A 20,936-nucleotide genomic window follows, 5' to 3' on the forward strand; every position below is an offset into this window, starting at 1 on the left:
TGAGGGCTCTCGTTGGGGGTGTGGGCTCTGGGGTGGGGCTGGGGATGAAGGGGTTTGAGGTACAGGAGGGTGCTCTGGGCTGGGATCAAGGGGAGCACAATAGATCCAGTACTGCGCTGCAGTCCTGACACTTCTACAAGGAATTGCATGCCATACTATGTGGAGATCCCACTAGCACCCAGCAGACCACTGTGGATACCTTTGAGGAACCTGAGACAGAGACCTCTGCAGTGAACACCAAGGAGGAGTAGGAGGGAAGATGCAGTGGGTGACTCCAGCCATGCCACGAGCTGGTACCTGTTTGAGACCGTGCCACAATCTAACCAGTCCCACCAGGTAAAATGCAGATGAGCCTGATCAAGGGGAAGGGAACTTGCGTAAGTGTATAAGGCAAAATGCATACATGTTTAAATTTAAAGATGACACTCAGTCTGTTAACAAGAGAAAGATATCGACTTTTCATTGTTTTATTTGTAGGAGAAGAGGTAGGGGTACAACAAACAGAGCAGAGTTGCATCTGATTTTCATTCCCCTGTTGGTTAGGCTGGGGAGGGAGGGATGTAGAGCACTTCATGTGCATAGGGATGTTCCTTTTATCCACCAGAGAGATCTTGATGAAACTTTCAGGGAGATACTCCACAATCTTCTCCGGAAGATTTCTAGAGATGGCTGCCTTATTTCTTCTTCCACGATAGGGCACTTTCTTATGCCACTCTGTGATGAGTTTGGCTAGCACCATTGCAGTAAACAGGCTAATGGCATACAGGCCTGGGCGGGTTCAGAACGTCAGCAACTGTGCTCTCTGTGCCTTTGTTACCCTGAGGAGTGAGATATCAGCTAAGATCACCAGAACCTGTGGAAAATAGTGCCAATATTCAGTGCCATTGCTCTATACTCATACCCATGGAATAGGGACTGAAATTTTATAGCTTCGTGGAACAGAAAATCCTTCCCACCTTGCCCTTGGTGGGCTGTATTCATCGTGGCTGGGGCTGGAGAGCAGTGCTATGCAGAGGTGTTCTAAAGCTGAAGTGTTAATAAGCATTTCTTATTAAAAGTGTTTTTGGGAGTAACGGAAGGGAGTTTTGAAATTTATCTTTCCCTTGTGATTGTAAATCCTGGAGTACATGTGTCTGTTTTTATCAGCAGCTTCTGGCAGGGCGGCCTTAAGGGGAGCCCTCTCCCCATCTGCAGAATTCCTGACCCTGATGAGGAGGAGAAAGATGAAAGAGGACATGTTCTGCAAGATCCTGCAAGCCAGTGCTGCAACAGACTGTGAACAAAGGGCTTGGAGGGCCAATATTACTGATACCATGGAAAAAAGACAGAGAAGACGGACCCAGAAGTCCCACCAGGACATAATGAGTCTTCTCAGGCTGCAAACCCAAATGCTGCAGACTGTGATGGACCCACAGGTTTAAAAATCTTGGACTCTCCACCTATTTCAGTCCTTGAAGAACTCCGTGGTCGCTGCCCCCATGCTCCAACATACCATGTGGCATTATATGGCACATTGTTACCCTTGCTACTCCAAGCTGGGGACAGCAAGGAAAACCACAGCTTCACATACACTGACCTGTGAGGACTACGGTTCATGTATGTGTAGCCACAACTGTCTACATTTGTGCACTGAAGTGGACATACATGTTTACTTCCTTTTTAATAGTAAATTTTCAGCCCAATAAGTTATGTTAAAAATGTGGATAGCATCACCTGTGGGGTTTTTTGCACACTGATTTTCTATGCTGTTCCCCCACCTCCCCATTCAATAAAGTTCTAATTTTGGATTATCAAATCATCTTTCTTGCATCACAACAAATATTGTAGAATGCATAGTGATATGCAAAGCAAACTACTTATAAATACGCACCAAACACCACATAATTCATAGCTTCAGGAAAACACCCAGTCATATTTATAAATGTACAGTAAGCACTATACAGTTCTTAGCAACATCCAGAGCTCCAGGCACAGAGAACACTACTGTGGCTGGCCATTAAAATGCTCTGTCAAAGCCTCCCTCAATTGCATAGCTCTATGTTGAGCTCTTGTAATAGTTCTTGTGTTTGGCTATTCAGAGTCAGCAGACAGCCATTCCACCTTCAGCCTATATCTGGCATCAGCTTTTTCCCTTTGCCTCACAGATATGCAGGACAAAACAGGAAGCTATAACCATTGGGATATTTTTCTTACTGAGAATCAATCTAGTGACTAAAGCAAGCACTGCCAGCATCTCTTCAATCTGCCAATAGCACGTTCAACAGTCATTCTGCACCTGCTGAGCTGTTAGCTGCACCTTGCCGTGGCCAATGAATAGCTTCATGAGCCAAGGGAGCAAAGTGCAGGCTGTCCCCCCTAGAAACAGTATCGGCATTTCAGTATAGCCAATGGTAATTCTTTGGTCAGGAAAGCCAGCAGGTTTCTGAACAGTCCCGTGTTCTTAAAGATATGAGTTCTTAAAGACTGAGATTTTCATATTAGTGAAGCATCCCCAGAGATCTGCCAACAGTTGTATAACCATAGAAAAATAACCCTTTCTGTTGATGTACTCTGTGGCAAGGTGGGTTGGTGTCAAAATAGGGATATGTATGTCTCTATCATCCTACCAGTTCAGGAACCCCACTGTTGCACATTGTTGAGTGTCACTGTCCTTTGTAGCAGGATACAATTAACGGACCTACAAACTTGTACAACATCAGTCCTCATTGTGGATTTTCCAAATCCAAAATTATTTCCCACCCACCAATTGCAATCTTGTATTGCAAGCTTCCAGAGTGCAATCACCACTTGCTTCTCCACTGGCAATGTAGCTCTCATTCTGGTGTCCATGTGCTGGAGGGTTGCTGCAAGCTTGGCACACTGATCCAGGAATGTGGCCTTCTGCATCCAAAAGTTCTGCAGCCATTGCTGATTGCCCCACCAGCATTACGATGCAATATCAGCAGTCAGCTTTTGTTTCTCAGATCCACAACCAGTGTTCCATGAAGGCCACCAACAACCTTGAATTATTTTCGCTATGTCCCTCAGCAAACTGTCCTCAAAGAAATCCTCATGTCCCCAGTTGTTGTGGGTCCTGAGGGTACAGGAAATCCAGGAGAACCTTGCATCCTGTATTTTCAATGTTTATGAGAATAGCGTGTAACCCATGTGCCTAATAGGGAGATACCTCTTTAAGAGGCCCATGTGGAGGTAGAAGAGAATTGTGTCTGGGGACTTCATTGTTTCTAGCCCTCCACATCCAGAAGCATCTGGATTTTGCGTGTGGTTGTGGTAGTTTGGGGTATGCTCCAATAGGTTCCCTGTTGCTGGGGTCAGACTCCATGAGGACAAGAAGTCAGGGTAGCTGCTTTACAAAAGGCCATGTGCCCTGTGTGAGTTGGGAGAAGCTGAGCCCAGGAGCAGAAAGCAAGCTGTTTCCTCTAACCCTGAAGCATTTTGCAGCAGGTTAGTGATATTGTTAACCCTCTAACATGTAAGCATGGGTAATGTTAATTACACAAAGGAGAAATTGGGAGGGAAAAATAATTTCTTCTATTTTAACTGTATACTTTGAATGTTTTTTTTTATTTTAGCCAAACTGTTTTAGTTAAATTGTCTCAACTAGTATGACTCACCAACTTTTCTTTAAATGTAGTAATCGAGAACGAGTCATTTATATTTTGCTATTCTCAGTTTTGTATTTTCTTGTAACAGGTTGGTTTGTTTTTTTAAAATCTGTACACTTAACTGAGTGGTTGGTTAATCAGTTAGCTGACTAGCTAACAGTGATTTTAACAGAGGAAGAGTCCGCATGGATCCCATGAAGATTCCTATAAGCAAATGGAGGGAAGATGATGTTTTAGACTCAGCAAACTGTATAGATTGGTGATCAAAGACTCTGAGACTCAGGTGAACTCAACCTAAGCTTTTCGGAGCTCTTCTTCTTCTTCTCACTGTGTTTCTGTGGGGACTGAACTGTTGATTTTAATTTGTTTTCTTTATTTATGTAGAACTGTGAAAATAATCTATGTGGATTATAAAATAGCCATGTTATGTTGTAAAAATTAAATTGTTGTTATCTGTTTCTTTATCGTAAGTTTTTATAAAGTTGTTAGTTAATTAAATTCATTTCTTTAGTTTCTTTCGGGATATGAATGTGGGGAGGTTAGCCCTCTGCGATCCTTGTTGAAAATCCTTAGAGATTGAATTCTGGGTCTCCAGCTACTTTTCTATGGGAATTGGGGTTTTTTTAGGCACTGGAGAAGGGCAATGACATGAACTCTAGTCCACCCAAAGGTTACAAACGCACAGCTCTGCGGACTCCATACTTCTGTCAGAGATGGCAGAGACCAAGGAGTGCCATGCAGGTTTGTGGGATTATTTTAAAGAGTACTTACTACAACTCCTGAGGAAGCTCGTAGAAGGAAGGTAATATGGATGGGGAGTGTTCAGCTGTTGTGACCTGCACTGGATGTGCCATGTTTGTCTTTCTTCCACAGGACAGAAGCGACTTTGTCTGTACAAAGTGCATGCTGGTCTTCATATTGGAAGAGAAGGTTCAAGGTCTGGAGCAACAGGTATCGACCCTGCGTTGCATAAGAGAAACTGAAGATTTCCTGGACAGACGTCAGGATATGCTTCTACGGACACAACGTTCTGCAGATTCAGAGCAGGCTGCACTGCGGGGACAGGAGGATGGTGAAGAAATTTGGCAGCATGTGACCTCCAGAAGAAGAAAGGGAAGCATCCATGTACCAGCAATGCAGATACAGATAAGTAACCGTTTTCATGTTCTCTCCACAGGTATTAATGCGGAGAGTGAACTAGATGATACATCTGAGGGAAGGGAACAGAAGGAGACTCCGCCGATTGGAAGGCATGAGATGCACTGTCCTAGGGTTGGGGGTTCCACGACCACCGTCCCAAGAGAAGGAGGCGGGTGGTGGTGGTCGGGGACTTTCTCCTCAGGGGGACTGAGTCATCTACCTGCCGCCCCGACCGGAAAAACCGAGAAGTCTGCTGCTTGCCAGGAGCTAGGATTCACGATGTGACGGAGAGACTGCCGAGACTCATCAAGCCCTCAGATCGCTACCCCTTCCTGCTTCTCCACGTGGGCACCAATGATACTGCCAAGAATGACCTTGAGCAGATCGCTGCAGAGTACGTGGCTCTGGGAAGAAGGATAAAGGAGTTTGAGGCGCAAGTGGTGTTCTCGTCCACCCTCCCCGTGGAAGAAAAAGGCCTGGGTAGAGACCGTTGAATCATGGAAGTCAACGAATGGCTACGCAGGTGGTGTTGGAGAGAAGGCTTTGGATTCTTTGACCATGGGGTGGTGCTCCAAGAAGGAAGAGTGCTAGGCAGAGACGGTCTCCACCTAACAAAGAGAGGGAAGAGCATCTTCGCAAACAGGCTGGCTAACCTAGTGAGGAGGGCTTTAAACTAGGGTCACTAGGGGAAGGAGACCAAAGCCCTGAGGTAAGTGGGAAGTGGGATACTGGGAGGAAGCACGAGCAGGAGCGTGCGAGAGGGCAGGGCTCCTGCCTCATACTGAGAAAGAGGGACGATCAACGAGTTATCTCAAGTGCCTATACACAATTGCAAGAAGCCTGGGAAACAAGCAGGGAGACCTGGAAGTCCTGGCACAGTCAAGGAATTATGATGTTATTGGAATAACAGAGACTTGGTGGGATAACTCACATGACTGGAATACTGTCATGAATGGATATAAACTGTTCAGGAAGGACAGGCAGGGCAGAAAAGGTGAGGGAGTTGCATTCTATGTAAGGGAGCAGTATGACTGCTCAGAGCTCAAGTATGAAACTGCAGAAAAACCTGAGTGTCTCTGGATTAAGTTTAGAAGTGTGAGCAACAAGGGTGATGTCGTGGTGGGAGTCTGCTATAGACCACCAGACCAGGGGGATGAGGTGGACGAGGCTTTCTTCCGGCAACTCACGGAAGTTACTAGATCACAGGCCCTGGTTCTCATGGGAAACTTCAATCACCCTGATATCTGCTGGGAGAGCAATACAGCGGTGCACAGACAATCCAGGAAGTTTTTGGAAAATGTAGGGGACAATTTCCTGGTGCAAGTGCTGGAGGAACCAACTAGGGGCAGAGCTCTTCTTGACCTGCTGCTCACAAACCGGGAAAAATTAGTAGGGGAAACTAGAGTGGATGGGAACCTGGGAGGCAGTGACCATGAGATGGTCGAGTTCAGGATCCTGACACGGGGAAGAAAGGAGAGCAGCAGAATACGGACCCTGGACTTCAGAAAAGCAGACTTTGACTTCCTCAGGGAACTGATGGGCAGGATCCCCTGGGAGAATAACATGAGGGGGAAAGGAGTCCAGAAGAGCTGGCTGTATTTTAAAGAATCCTTATTGAGGTTACAGGGACAAACCATCCCGATGTGTAGAAAGAATAGTAAATATGGCAGGCGACCAGCTTGGCTTAACAGTGAAATCCTTTGCTGCTCTTAAATACAAAAAAGAAGCTTACAAGAAGTGGAAGATTGGACAAATGACCAGGGAGGAGAATAAAAATATTGCTTGGGCATGCAGGAGTGAAATCAGGAAGGCCAAATCACACCTGGAGGTGCAGCTAGCAAGAGATGTTAAGAGTAACAAGAAGGGTTACTTCAGGTATATTAGCAACAAGAAGAAAGTCAAGAAAAGTGTGGGCCCCTGACTGAATGAGGGAGGCAACCTAGTGACAGAGGATGTGGAAAAAGCTAATGTACGCAATGCTTTTTTTGCCTCTGTCTTCACGAACAAAGTCAGCTCCCAGACTACTGCACTGGGCAGCACAGCCTGGGGAGGAGGTGACCAGCCCTCTGTGGAGAAAGAAGTGGTTCGGGACTATTTAGAAAAGCTGGACGAGCACAAGTCCATGGGGCCAGATGCGCTGCATCCGAGAGTGCTAAAGGAGTGGGCGGATGTGATTGCAGAGCCATTGGCCATTATCTTTGAAAACTCATGGCGATCGGGGGAAGTCCCGGACGACTGGAAAAAGGCTAATGTAGTGCCCATCTTTAAAAAAGGGAAGGAGGAGGATCCTGGGAACTAAAGGCCAGTCAGCCTCACCTCAGTCCCTGGAAAAATCATGGAGCAGGTCCTCAAGGAGTCAATTCTGAAGCACTTAGAGGAGAGGAAAGTGATCAGGAACAGTCAGCATGGATTCACCAAGGGCAAGTCATGCCTGACTAATCTAATTGCCTTCTATGACGAGAAAACTGGCTCTGTGGATGAGGGGAAAGCAGTGGACGTTCCTTGACTTTAGCAAAGCTTTTGACACGGTCTCCCACAGTATTCTTGCCAGCAACTTAAAGAAGTATGGGCTGGATGAATGAACTATAAGGTTGATAGAAAGTTGGCTAGATTGTCGGGCTCAACGGGTAGTGATCAATGGCTCCATGATTAGTTGGCAGCCGGTATCAAGTGGAGTGCCCCAAGGGTCGGTCCTGGGGCCGGTTTTGTTCAATATCTTCATTAACGATCTGGAGGATGGTGTGGATTGCACCCTCAGCAAGTTTGCAGATGACACTAAACTGGGAGGAGAGGTAGCTATGCTGGAGGGTAGGGATAGGATACAGAGGGCCCTAGACAAATTAGAGGATTGGGCCAAAAGAAATCTGATGAGGTTCAACAAGGACAAGTGCAGAGTGCTGCACTTAGGAAGGAAGAATCCCATGCACCGCTACAGACTAGGGACCGAATGGCTAGGCAGCAGTTCGGCAGAAAAGGACCTAGGGGTTACAGTGGACGAGAAGCTGGATATGAGTCTACAGTGTGCCCTTGTTGCCAAGAAGGCTAATGGCATTTTGGGATGTATAACAGGGGCATTGCCATCAGACTGAGGGATGTGATCGTTTCCCTCTATTCGACATTGGTGAGGCCTCATCTGGAGTACTGTGTCCAGTTTTGGGCCTCACACTACAAGAAGGATGTGGAAAAATTGGAAAGAGTCCAGCGGAGGGCAACAAAAATGATTAGGGGACTGGAACACATGACTTATGAGGAGAGGCTGAGGGAACTGGGATTGTTTAGTCTGCAGAAGAGAAGAATGAGGGAGGATTTGATAGCTGCTTTCAACTACCTGAAAGGGGGTTCCGAAGAGGATGGATCTAGACTATTCTCAGTGATAGCAGATGACAGAACAAGGAGTAATGTTCTCAAGTTGCAGTGGGGGAGATTTAGGTTGGATATTAGGAAAAACTTTTTCACTAGGAGGGTGGTGAAACACTGGAATGCATTACCTAGGGAGGTGGTGGAATCTCCTTCCTTAGAAGTTTTTAAGGTCAGGCTTGACAAAGCCCTGGCTGGGATGATTTAGTTGGGGATTGGTCCTGCTTTGAGCAGGGGGTTGGACTAGATGACCTCCTGAGGTCCCTTCCAACCCTGATATTCTATGATTCTATGAAAAATTATGGATATGGATGACATTATGGGATGGAGAAAGTTGCATGCTGGAACTTGACCCCTAGCTCCCAGAGATCCCTGGACAAAGCAGTACTATCCCACAAAACACTGCAGAAATATCCCAGAAGGCACTGTGTAGGATGGCAGCAGCTGGCATACTGGGACACCTAACAGCGATGCGTGCACTTTACATCTACACAAGCGCTCCTGGTGAATATTCTCATTGCCAATGCAAGCAGCATGTACGCATACATAAGCAGCAGGTGAAGCTTCCCTTTGGGGAGGCTAGCCCCGAGGCCCTGCCCCTGCTTGCTGCTCTCAACCACCTCCCACCGCCCCGGCTGGGGCTGAGAGTTCGATTGGGGACCCAGCTGGCATGCCAGCGGAGCTCTTGGCCCTGGCCGGAGCTCCGAGCCTGGAGCCCCTCCTCCCCAGCCAGAGGCTGCAGCGGTGGGGCTCTGGGCTCCCCAGTTCCACCCCTTCTGTCCATGGCCCTAGCCCCCACTCCAACTCTTTCCCCCAAGCCTCCACCCCCACTCCTTTCCACACACCCCCACTGCAGCCCCGAGACCAGAAAAGCTCTGTGCCCCTGCCACAGCCCTGCAACCCGTGGCTGTGGTGAGGGGAGGGGCCTTTTCTGGGGGCCCCTAACTGGCTGAGATAATGCGCCACTCTTAGAGTGACCAGATAGCAAGTGTGAAAAATTGGGACAGGGCGTGGGGGGTAATTGGCACCTATATAAGAAAAAGCCCCAAATATCGGGACTGTCACTATAAAATCAGGACATCTGGTCACGTTAGCCACTCTCCCGCACCCCCGAGGCATGAGGTCTGAGGAGGCTTAGCCTCCCCCAGCCTCCATTACACACCGCCCGTGCCTGCACATGCACGAGTGATATACAAACTTTGGTGCCTGTACACTGACATAACGTGCAACGGTCAATGTTTGTAGTGTAGACATGGCCTAAATCTGTTTTAAATTTAAAGCAGTGCAACTTTGAACACAGGCACTAAAGGAGACATTAGAAGTAGCTATGGGACCTTTCCAGGGTGAGCTTTCTTACACATGTTCAGAAAGTGGGGGGAGTTAGCTGCTGAAAGGAAACTGTGGGGAACTCAATCAGAACTGGGGGAAAAGTCTGTGCTATTCTGTCACTGAGATCAGTGGAAGCAACAACAACGTGACACTGGGCACTACATTTCTAAAAGGACTCATTTTAAATTTTAGTTCCTAAACAAATTAACAGATTTCCTTATAAGTACTCTGAACATTGACACTTGCACCCAAAGAGTAGTTTTGGAAGAATATAATGTATTTTTTAATCCACAACAAAGAGGTTGGGAACCTGCTTTAAGTGCAAAATTTAAACTGAACTGTAGCACTGACTGGTGCCTCCAAAAATTTGTTTACATTGCAGTGGTACCCAAAGGCCCAATCCGGATCAGAGCCCCATGGTAGTGCGCTGCTGCTCATTCCAAAATACTTGCTTTAGGCTAAATGACCAATAAAACCCTGAGAGTTATTCACAACCCGCCCCGCTAGTCGGAGCCGAGCCAAGCCAACGTGAGGCAGGCGGCAGGGTGACTCGGGAGAGGAGGCGGAGAGACGAGTCTAGCTGGGCCTGGCTGGAGAGGTTCCTGCACCGGGCTCCCTCCATCAGCGAAGCCAGGGGCTCTGCGAAGCCCGATCTCGCCCTCCCCAATGTGGGGCCCCAGCAGAGGCGAGGCTGGAGAAGCCCCGCTGGCTGCGATGGACGCCCGGCGGGACCGAGAGCTCCCAAACCAGCCCAGCGGGGGCGCCACTTGCGGGCCCGGCCCAAAGGCTGGTTACAGCTGCGGGCAGACCCGTACTCGCGCGCAACAGGAGAGAGAAGACGGAGGGCGGCACCCCAGCCCCTGCCTCGCTGCTCTCACCTCAGGCGGCGGCCGCCACACAGCAGGGTCCCCGGGCAGCGCCTCCTCCGCCCGCCGGCTCCGCTGTAGCTGCAGCCCGGCAGCGCGACTCCGGCTACGCCAGGAGAGGGGAGCGGGCCGCGGGGGTGACAGCGCTGCTGCTGCTCCCCGCCCGCCTCCAGCGGCTCCAGAGCACCGCCTGCCCGCCGCCTCCGCGGCGGCTCCTGCTCCATGTCATAGAGGGGCTGGCAGCTCCCCCTCCTCCCCGCTCCCGTCTTCCTTCCCGCCTATCCCCAGGCTCTCAGGCGCAGACACGCCTCCGCTCTCAGATGCCGGGAGAATGCGGAGATGGGTCAGGGAGGGCAGAGGAGGCGGCAGCGGGAGCAAGCCCGCCCCGGGAGGGGGGCAGCGGGACCACAGGCTGAATATCAAGGAGCGAAGACGTTGTGGCTCCGCCAGCCGCGACCTCCCGCACGACTCCACCACCTTTCAGTCTCCAGCGCCCTCAGTGCCCCAGCTCACTTCGTAGGGTGAGGGTTGTGGCACCCCCGTTAAGGTTACGGCAGAGATTCCTCGCCAAACCGCTAATTTTCAGCGCGCCTTCGCGGTCTCACAGAGTTGTGTTTGGTTTCTGGAACTTAGCCCAAAGCGGACTGCTGATTTTCCTCAAACTCGAGGGCGGAAGGGGACAGATCAAGGTTTTATGAATTAGGAGACGCTGTTAAAAAAAGCTGTAGTTTAAGATATTTTTCTTGACACTCAACAAATGACTACAAATGCTTAATGGCATGGAGAGTACACTTACAGAGTTTGTGGGTGATTTCAAGCTGGGAAGGGTTGCAGCTGCTTTGGAATCCAGAATGATCTGCTTGGGTGGTGGGTATAAGAGGCTAGGGGAGGCTAAGCCTCCATTTTGGAGGTGTGCCTGTGCAACCTTAAATTGGCCCTTGTTCAGCAGTGCCCCAATTGCCCCGTTAACCGCCAAGCCTATGGTGGCTGAAATTTACAAGTCCTTTTACAACTCGTTCACTCTGACCCATAGGATTCCTTCTAACACTATTAAAGGACAAAAAGGGGAGGGAGAAAAAAGGTTGCCCACGCCTCTACCCTCTTTGAGTAATGTCTCACTAGTACATACTCATGCTGGTCTTTTGCATTATAAGATTCAGGACAGACCAAGGCAAATTAGATCATTCTGTTGAGATGGGAGTCAATAGTAGATGACTTTTAGCTCCTTTAATAATGAATGGATATTTGTATCTCTGCTATAATTCCACAATCCTTATTCTTAAAAGATGCTTTGTTACCTGAATAGTAAAGATTTTCCTTGCTGGTGGTAAAATGAGTAGTTAATCAGTAGCTGTTTCTAACAAAATTTGAGGAAAGGCACTAAAGAGCCCAGACTCTCAAGGATATTTAGGTGCTTAACTCCCACTGAAATCAACAAGGATTTTATTTAAGGAACTGGGCCTACCAGCGCCAAAAGATGTTTATTAGATGTGTAACTAAGCACCTCTCTCAATAGTTTGGTGACTGGTCTTCTACATCAGTTGACAGGTTTCAGAGGAACAGCCCTGTTAGTCTGTATTCGCAAAAAGAAAAGGAGTACTTGTGGCACCTTAGAGACTAACCAATTTATTTGAGCATGAGCTTTCGTGAGCTACAGCTCACTTCATCAGATGTTTACCGTGGAAACTGCAGCAGACTTTATATACACACAGAAATCATGAAACAATACCTCCTCCCACCCCACTGTCCTGCTGGTAATAGCTTAAAATGGCCCACCTGTTGATCACTTTAGATAAGCTATTACCAGCAGGACAGTGGGGTGGGAGGAGGTATTGTTTCATGATTTCTGTGTGTATATAAAGTCTGCTGCAGTTTCCACGGTAAACATCTGATGAAGTGAGCTGTAGCTCACGAAAGCTCATGCTCAAATAAATTGGTTAGTCTCTAAGGTGCCACAAGTACTCCTTTTCTTTTTACATCAGTTGAGTTCAACACACCTTTGAATTTATTTTGACCCAAAGGAAGGCGCACACAGAGATTTTTGTCTGAGCTGTCTGACCAATTTAGTTCATATTAAATTAACTTAAGCCATAGAAGCTGCTGTATTCTCAAGAAAGCAAAGCAGGGAGTCTCAACTGATTTAGTAGACTTTGTTTAGCTATTACATCATCAAGGGAATAAGTAAAAGTGGAGTTCATGTCTTACTCACAGTCCTTAAACTCTGTATTGTATTTATGCCAAACTGCATATCTACTGTAAATATTCAAATGCTTTGAGTTCAATTTCACTCTTTGATCCTGGTGTTACCATAAATTATAGACACCAATTAATTAGCCTACAGTAGCGCTTCTAATTTAATAAAAGGGTAACAAGGTTATGGCCCGCCCTAAAGGAACTGCCAGGGTGTTACCAGGGGGCTTGTCTTCAACCTGCAGAGGGCTCCCCAGAGCAAGCTAGTCTTGCTAACCCCTGAAAGGACACCAATACAGCTGTGTTCCCTCTAAGCTGCCTGGTTACCCAGTAGCAATTCAAGTGCTGTGCGCTTGATTAGCAGAGCCGCACACATCCAGCAGCGTGTATTCAGTTTCCCCTTCCCTCGCTGCTTTGCAGCCACGTTGCCCCAGAAGTTGTTCCCGGGACCCTCCTGCTGGCTGTGCAGAGTGTGTGCGGGAAAAGGGGTGCTGATGTCAGGGTGTCCCACTCCCCCCACCCCTGTACCCTATCTCCACAGAGCAGGGGAGAGGAGACAGGACTCAGGACTCAGCAGAAGAGAGCCGCTGCCGTCTGAGGTCTGATTGAGCCTTCCAGGCGGTGAGTGAGTGCCTTAGAGACAGCGCATAGTGTCTGAGACTTCCCCAGAAGCCAGCTCGCGCACACGCGCTCTCTCTCTCTCTCTCACACACACACACACACACACACACACACCCACTGTCTCCCCCTCCACCCTGCCTTTGTACCCCAGCTCTGCAGAGTGGGGGAGGGGAGACAGGGCTCAGGAGCAGGAGAGCTTTCAGTGAGTGCCTTAAAGGGACAGTGCTCGGCCTGTCTCAGAAAATTCCCCAACAGCCAGCACACACACAATCTGTGTGTCACACACAATCTTTCACACTCACCTTCCAGCACATACTTGTATTATGGCTGTTGGTACTACTTGGTACTTCCTGCAATGCACATATATTCTCTGTAATTTTCTTCTTTCAAAGTGTGTTATTTTAGTTTGACTGATCTATGCATTTCATAATTTTTATTTTTCTTACACTTAAATTTAATTCTTTGAATAGTGAGTTCTAAAATGCCTAACCTATCTTGGCTGGAGTAATTATACCTATGGTAACTTAAAAAAAATTATATCTAGGCTTTTTGTTTCTACTGGTGGCACACATCCACTCATACTTCAGTGCACATAAAATTTATTCTGTGCAAGGATGGAAAAAATTAGAGGGAACATTGGGACACAGCCTTCTGCTCAGGGACTCACACACACACAAGCAGAAAGTCTTCAAAAACATAAGCATTATTTATTTTAAAAAGATAAGTAATCACAGTATTTTTAATAAAAGCAAGAAAGAATACATAAAACATTATAAAATACAATAGAATTATATCTAGGAATGAGGTGGGGCAGCAAAATAAAAGACATGGAATATGTAGATCATGTAACAGTTACAATGTAATAGATGTGTATATATTGTGACAGGGTCGGGCCAGATGGCTACAGGAGATTAACAGAGGCAGATATATTAGCCCCAGGTTAAGTAGGTCCTTTTTCCCTGGGTAAGGTAACAGGGAAGGTTTCAGAACAATCAGGAACCTTCTGGAGACAATTAAGACAGACAGGCTGATTAGAACACCTGCAGCCAATCAAGAAGCTGCTAGAATCAATTAAGGTAGGCTAATCAGGGCACCTGGGCTTAAAAAGGAGCTCACTTCAGTTTGTGGTGTGTGTGTGAGGAGCTGGGAGTAAGAGGCATTAGGAGCTGAGAGTGAGAATGCGAACTGTTGGAGGACTGAGGAGTACAAGCATTATCAGACACCAGGAGGAAGGTCCTATGATGAGGATAAAGAAGGTGTTGGGAGGAGGCCATGGGGAAGTAGCTCAGGTAGTTGTAGCTGTCGCACAGCTGTTCCAGGAGGCACTCTAGACAGCTGCATTCCACAGGGCCCTGGGCTGGAACCCAGAGTAGAGGGCGGGCCCAGATTCGCCCCCTCCCCCAGCCCCCCAAACCTTCCAACTCCTGGTCAGACACAGAAGGAGTTGACCTGGACTGTGGGTTCACAAAAATGGCCAAACTGAGGGCTGCCGTGAAGCTCCAAGGTGAGCAAATCTGCCAATAAACGCAAGACCCACCAAGGTAGAGGAGGGACTTTGTCACAATATATACATGCATGTATGAGGCTCTATATACACCAAGGCTCTAGCCTAAATGTTGTAATTCAATAACATGCTTAATACAATGTAATATACATTACCTTTATAAATCATTACAATATTATTGTTTTAGAGATAATTACTTACTTAATACTAACATTTAGTAGTTAATGGTTTAATATATTAATATTTAACATCTAACATTTAAACTTAACATCCTGTGGTCGCAGGATGGGTAGGGGAGATTTCACTCAGAACACAGGCATCCAGCTTTATTTACAGACAGACCCACACACTCCTTAACAATAGATGGAAAAATCAGACTTACACTCGTACCCAAGTTCCCTCTGTTTCGTCTTAATGGTCCTTCTGATCTGTCAGTAATGATGTTAAGGATAGTGATTGTCAAGGCCACGATTTTCCTAACTGCTGCTGCTGCTGCTTCAGGCTGCGGGTGTAGTGTCATTTGCTGCTGGCTGTTGCTGCTGGCAGGGACTGCTGATTGCGCTGCTATGAAAGCTGTTGTTGTGGTGACCTTTAGAGTTCTGCTGCTACTGCTGCTTTTCCAGGTAGCTGCTTTTTGGAATTTTCTGTTCTTCTCAGGTAGCTTTGGTTCTTCCACAAAGCCTCAAACCCAGTGCACTCAGCCTGGTAGCTGTTGACCTTATATGCTGGTAGCTCTCTCAAGGTCTGTTCATTACATAAGAATGGCCCTACTGGGTCAGACCAAAGGTCCATCTAGCCCAGTATCCGACAGTGGCCAGTGCCAGGTGCCCCAGAGGCAATGAACAGAACAGGTAATCATCAAGTGATCCATCTCCTGTCGCTCATTCCCAGCCTCTGGCAAACAGAAGCTAGGGACACCATTCCTGCCCATCCTGGCTAATAGCCATTGATGAACCTATCCTCCATTAATTTATCTAGTTCTTTTTTGAACGCTGTTATGCTCTTGGCCTTCACAACATTGTCTGGCAAGGAGTTCCACAGGTTGACTGCGTTGTGTGAATAAATATTTCCTTTTGTTGTAAACCTGCTGCCTATTAATTTCATCTGGTGACCCCTAGTTCTTGAGTTATGAGAAGTAGTAAACAAGACTTCCATAATTTTATAGACGTCAATCATATCTCCCCTTAGCCATCTCTTTTCCAAGCTGAAAAGTCACAGTCTTATTAATCTCTTCTCATACAGAAGCCGTTCCATACCCCTAATAATTTTCCATACTCCTAATAATTTTTGAGCAGTTCCACAGGTTGACTGCGTTGTGTGAATAAATATTTCCTTTTGTTTTAAACCTGCTGCCTATTAATTTCATCTGGTGACCCCTAGTTCTTGAGTTATGAGAAGTAGTAAACAAGACTTCCATAATTTTATAGACGTCAATCATATCTCCCCTTAGCCGTCTCTTTTCCAAGCTGAAAAGTCCCAGTCTTATTAATCTCTTCTCATACAGAAGCCGTTCCATACCCCTAATAATTTTTGTTGCCCTTTTCTGAACCTTTTCCAATTCCAATATATCTTTTTTGAGATGGGGCAACCACATCTTCACACAGTATTCAAGAAGTGGGAGTACCATGGATTTATATAGAGGCAGTATGATATTTTCTGACTATTATTTATCCCTTTTCTATTGACTCCCAACATTCTGTTCACTTTTTTGTCTGCCACGGCACATTGAGTGGATGTTTTCAGAGAATTATCCACAATGACTCCAAGATCTCTTTCTTGAGTGGTAACAGCTAATTTAGACTCCATTTTATATGTATAGTTGAGATTATGCTTTCTAGTGTGCATTACTTTGCATGCATCAACATTATATTTCATCTGCCACTTTGTTGCCCAGTCACCCAGTTTTGAGAGAGCCTTTTGTAGCTCTTCACAGTCTGCCAGGGTCTTAACTATCTTTAGTAATTTTGTATCATCTGCAAATTTTGCCACCTCACTGTTTACCCTTTTTTCCAGATCATTTATTAATATGGTGAATAGGACTATTCCCAGAACAGACCCCTGAGGGATACCACTATTTACCTCTCTCCATTCTGAAAACTGACTGTTTATACCTACCCTTTGTTTCCTATATTTTAACCAGTTACCAATCCATGAGAGCACCTTCCCTCTTATCCCATGGCAGCTTACTTTGCGTAAGAACCTTTGGTGAGGCACTTTGTCAAAGGCTTTCTGAAAATCTAAGTACACTATATCCACTGGATCCCCTTGGTCCACATGCTTGTTGACCCCCTCAAAGAATTCTAGTAGATTGGTGAGGCATGATTTCCCTTTACTAAAACCATGTTGACTCTTCCTCAACAAATTATGTTCATATATGTCTTACAATATTGTTCTTTATTATAGTTTCAACCAGTTTGCCCGGTACTGAAGTCAGGCTTACATGCCTTTAATTGCTGGGATCACCTCTGGAGACCTGTTTAAAAATTGGCATCACATTAGCTATCCTCCAGTCATCTGGTTCAGAAGCTGATTTAAATGATAGTTACAAACTACAATTAGTAGTTCTGTAATTTCACATCTGAGTTCCTTCAGAATTCTTGGGTGAATACCATCTGGGCCTGGTGATTTATTGCTGTTTAATTTATCAATTTGTTCCAAAACCTCCTCTAATGATAGCTCAATCTAGGACAGTTCCTCAGATCTGTCACCTAAAAATAATGGCTCAGGTTTGGGAATCTCCGTCACATCATCAGCCGTGAAGACCAATGCAAAGAATTCATTTAGTTTCTCTGCAATGGCCTTATCGTCCTTGAGTGCTCCTTTAGCACCTCAATCGTCCAGTGGACCCACTGGTTGTTTAACGTAATTTATTAGCCTGGCTTAACCAATCAGTTTCCAGATATTAGCATGATTGCTATTTTTGTCTAGTTCCTCCCCATTATGTCATACTTATTTTTAGATAGCTATGCTCCTCCCCCGACACCATATTGGTCAGAGCTCCTTCCCCGATGCCCTCTTGGGAGAAATGCTGAGTCACTCCCCAATAGTTGCTGGAACTTTCCATACACTAATCCTGTGTCTTTCATAGAGGATTATTGCATCCGTCATTTTGGATTTCTACCTTTAAACTATCACTAATTACTATTTATCTAACATCTTATTCTTAAAACTAACCGCTGTTTTATGCAAGTCAAAGTGTCCTGATACTGTCACCACCTTAATTGTATCAATGGGGAGGTGTGAAATTTTTACGATAATTAAACTCTCTTTGCAATTTTCCTCTATCAAAATGCTGCAAGGTTTTTCAAAACAGCTAAATGCAAAATCTCTCATTACACTGGATTGATGTGAATACCTCTAAACAGTCAGAAGAGAAATTACACTTCTCTCCCACAAGATGTGAAGAGGAGTATAGATGGGACTTAAGGTGTTATCAATTAAAACCAAGATTTTAGGATAAAATAATGAAGGCTTGACACTGTATGGTGATGTGTTCCTGGCAACAGATGTGGCACTTTTTTTTTTTTTTTGGCAGTGCTTTTCTAAAGAGCCTCACAATAGGATACCAGGCTTTTGAAAGCATGATCCCCTTTCCATTGATGGGGGCTCAGCTGCACAGGAATTTCCCTAAACCTGTACGGGGAGACTTTGGCAAATCAGTAAAGTGCCTGAAACCACTATGGCTTATTGCTAAAAGCAGCCAAGTCAGCAGGCTGTAAATTGGCCATTCAGCAGTCTCAGTTTAACCAAGGCAGAAGGGGGGGGTGGGAGGGTTGGCTGCCACAGAGAGGGCAGCTTGACCCCTGTCCTTCCTGATAAGAATTGTGTTGAAGTTGCTAATACATGCATTTTAGAAGAGCAGGATGTGCCCCAGGAACGTCTATTGGGGCCTCAAGGCTGCAAACTCTGGAAAAACCCACACCTGGTTAATCAATAAGCAGAAGAAAGCCTCTTACTTTACCATTGAAACTGCTTCCTTGACAAGTTTTCTTTAGGGGACATGTCATTCTATTACTAATGTATAAATAAAGGGGGGAAAGTTTGAGGTGGGGGGACTCTTCAGGACTGGACTCTCCCTCTGGATGCACCTTGTGTTCCCCAGTGGCAGACAGGCTGCCGCTGTGCCACTCAAGAGCCACGCTCAGCTTTGGTAATTATCAAAGGTTGGGGGTGTTTTACGAACCTGTTGTGGACGTGTGTGTAAGTACGTGAGACTAAGTAAAGTTTAGCTTTAAGTGAAAGCACTCTTGTGTTGTCTTGTTTGTGCCAGCCATCTATTGGTCAGATGGCTGTGTCTCCCCTGATTTATTTCCTGACACCACCTTGCAGAGTAAAAGTTACCAAGAGCTTTGGGTTGAAAGAACCCCAGGTAACAAACCCTCCTCCTCCTGAACTTCTCTGTACTCCCTAGTGGTCAGCTAGGTACATTAGAATCTCAGAGTTATGAACAACCTCCATTCCGAAGTTCATAACTCTGAAATGTTTGTAATTCTGAACAAAATGTTATTGCTGTTCTTTCAAAAGTTTACAACTGAACATTCACTTAATATAGCTTTGAAACTTTACTATGCAGAAGAAGAGGGCTTCTTTTAATCATCTTAATTGACATGAAACAAGCACAGAAAACAGTTTCCTTAGCTTGTCAAATCTCTCTTTTTAGTAGTTTACATTTACCACAGTACTGAACTTTTTTTTATTTCTGTCTCTTTTGGTCTCTTCTGGTGCCCGATCACAACTGAAGTGCTACTGTACATGCAGCATTCCCAGTATAGATATTTTCCAACCCCACCCTCTGTAAATTCAAACAACCTCTCTAATTTCAGGACATTCAGGACTGTTCTGGTGATAGGTAAGCCCACTTAATGTCTTGGGGAAAGAGTGGGTGCAAGTAGCAATTTTACTGGTCAGCACAAGTAAAAATGGAACCACCAGGAAGTTGATACAATATCATCAACGGTCTCCAATTATCTTTGTACCCATGAGGGAGCTCTTCCACTTGGCATCAATCAGAACTCAAACATGCAATGCATGTCTAGAGAGAGAAAGGGGCATGATAAACCTAGAGGGCCAAGTCTGCTTTCCATTACACTGGCACAGCCCCACTGATGAGTAGGATTTGGCCCTGGAAATGGAGAGCATTGACTACAGTGAGAGATCCAGCAAAATGCAGGAATGTTCCTTGAAGATGTGACCCAGGAACCTCTTTGTAACCAACGGGCAAGGGGCACTGAGGGGATGCATGAGTGTTACAGGGATCTCCTGACTCAGTATGTGCATTCTAGTTCACTAAAGAACGTGAGGTCTCATAAAAGCGTGTCTCACAGGTCATCAATATCATTGTGAAATGTATGTATGTATGTATGTATGTATACACTGAAAATGTTCTTAAAGTCTGTGTCACAGTTCAGGGCAACTGCTCCTGCATTTCCTCTTAGTGGTCCAGCAAGAGCACCCACACTCAGGCTTCCAGTTCTCCAGCTGTCGCCTTGCTGGGTGAAGACCTGCATGTGTCTCCTTTCAGACCAGGGTATTTCCAGGCTGCACAGTTCCCTGCCTTCACTGAGTTATTCCCAGCACAGACAGGGGGCCTAAGGACACCTACTTGCTTTCCTTTCAGAGTTGGCTAACAGGTGTAATTGTTCTGATTATAAGTACTATTCACCTCTTTCTATATAAGCCTTTGTTATTCTTAAGGTAAAAAATACAGGAAAAAACATTAACAAAAAAATCCATATGCATGCTAATAAGCTTACCAGAGTTCACCCCAATCCTAACATGGATTCTGGAAGAGCAGTCCTTGTGTCCACAAGGAATCCCCTTGGGGTGGTTCAAGTTAATCACAGCCTCAATTTAGACTTAGCACACTAACATGTTTAGTCCACCCTTCTATACAGTCCAGGGGGGGTCTTTGATCTGAAGTTTCCAGGAGCAAGTAGACAATGGGTTTTCCTTCCCAGGGCATAGCTTCAAAAGGGTGAATTTGAAGTGGGTCACTTGTTTTCTCCAGGTATTGCCCCCAAAATTCCTTTGAAGTTCCTAATATCTTCAGAGAAAGTATATACATACAATACCATAACACATACATAATTGCATTTTAATACAATGAACCCCAGCAATGTTAAACTTAATTCAGTAAAGTTTGTCCAGGAAGTTGTTAGTCTGTCACAGTCTGTGTGTATGGACTGGTCCCCAGCAAAGGTGAAAAACAGGTTCTTTCAGGTAAGAGATATCTCTCCATCTATCTGTTTAGATGTAAACTGAATATTGTCTCATTAACATTTGACTTAAACTGGTGAGTGGTGACCCATTGTGAATGAAGAACTG

The 20,936-nt window shown here is 45.8% G+C and overlaps 1 protein-coding gene across 6 annotated transcripts in view; it reads right to left on the reverse strand.

The window, feature by feature from the left end:
- DZIP1 (DAZ interacting zinc finger protein 1) overlaps positions 1-10,550 on the reverse strand; it is an 86,260-nt gene extending 75,710 nt beyond the window's left edge. For 3 of the 6 annotated variants that reach the window (XM_048853417.2, XM_048853435.2, XM_048853392.2), the window contains exon 1: positions 10,310-10,549. The gene's annotated coding sequence lies outside the window, so the exon portion shown is untranslated. Of the gene's footprint in view, positions 1-10,309 lie in introns of all 6 variants that reach the window. The other 3 variants (XM_048853400.2, XM_048853427.2, XM_048853407.2) reach the window with 2 other exon arrangements.
- Positions 10,551-20,936: the final 10,386 nt, after the last annotated feature.

Source organism: Caretta caretta, chromosome 1 (genome assembly GCF_965140235.1).
Source record: "Caretta caretta isolate rCarCar2 chromosome 1, rCarCar1.hap1, whole genome shotgun sequence".
NCBI classification, from domain to species: Eukaryota; Metazoa; Chordata; order Testudines; family Cheloniidae; genus Caretta; species Caretta caretta.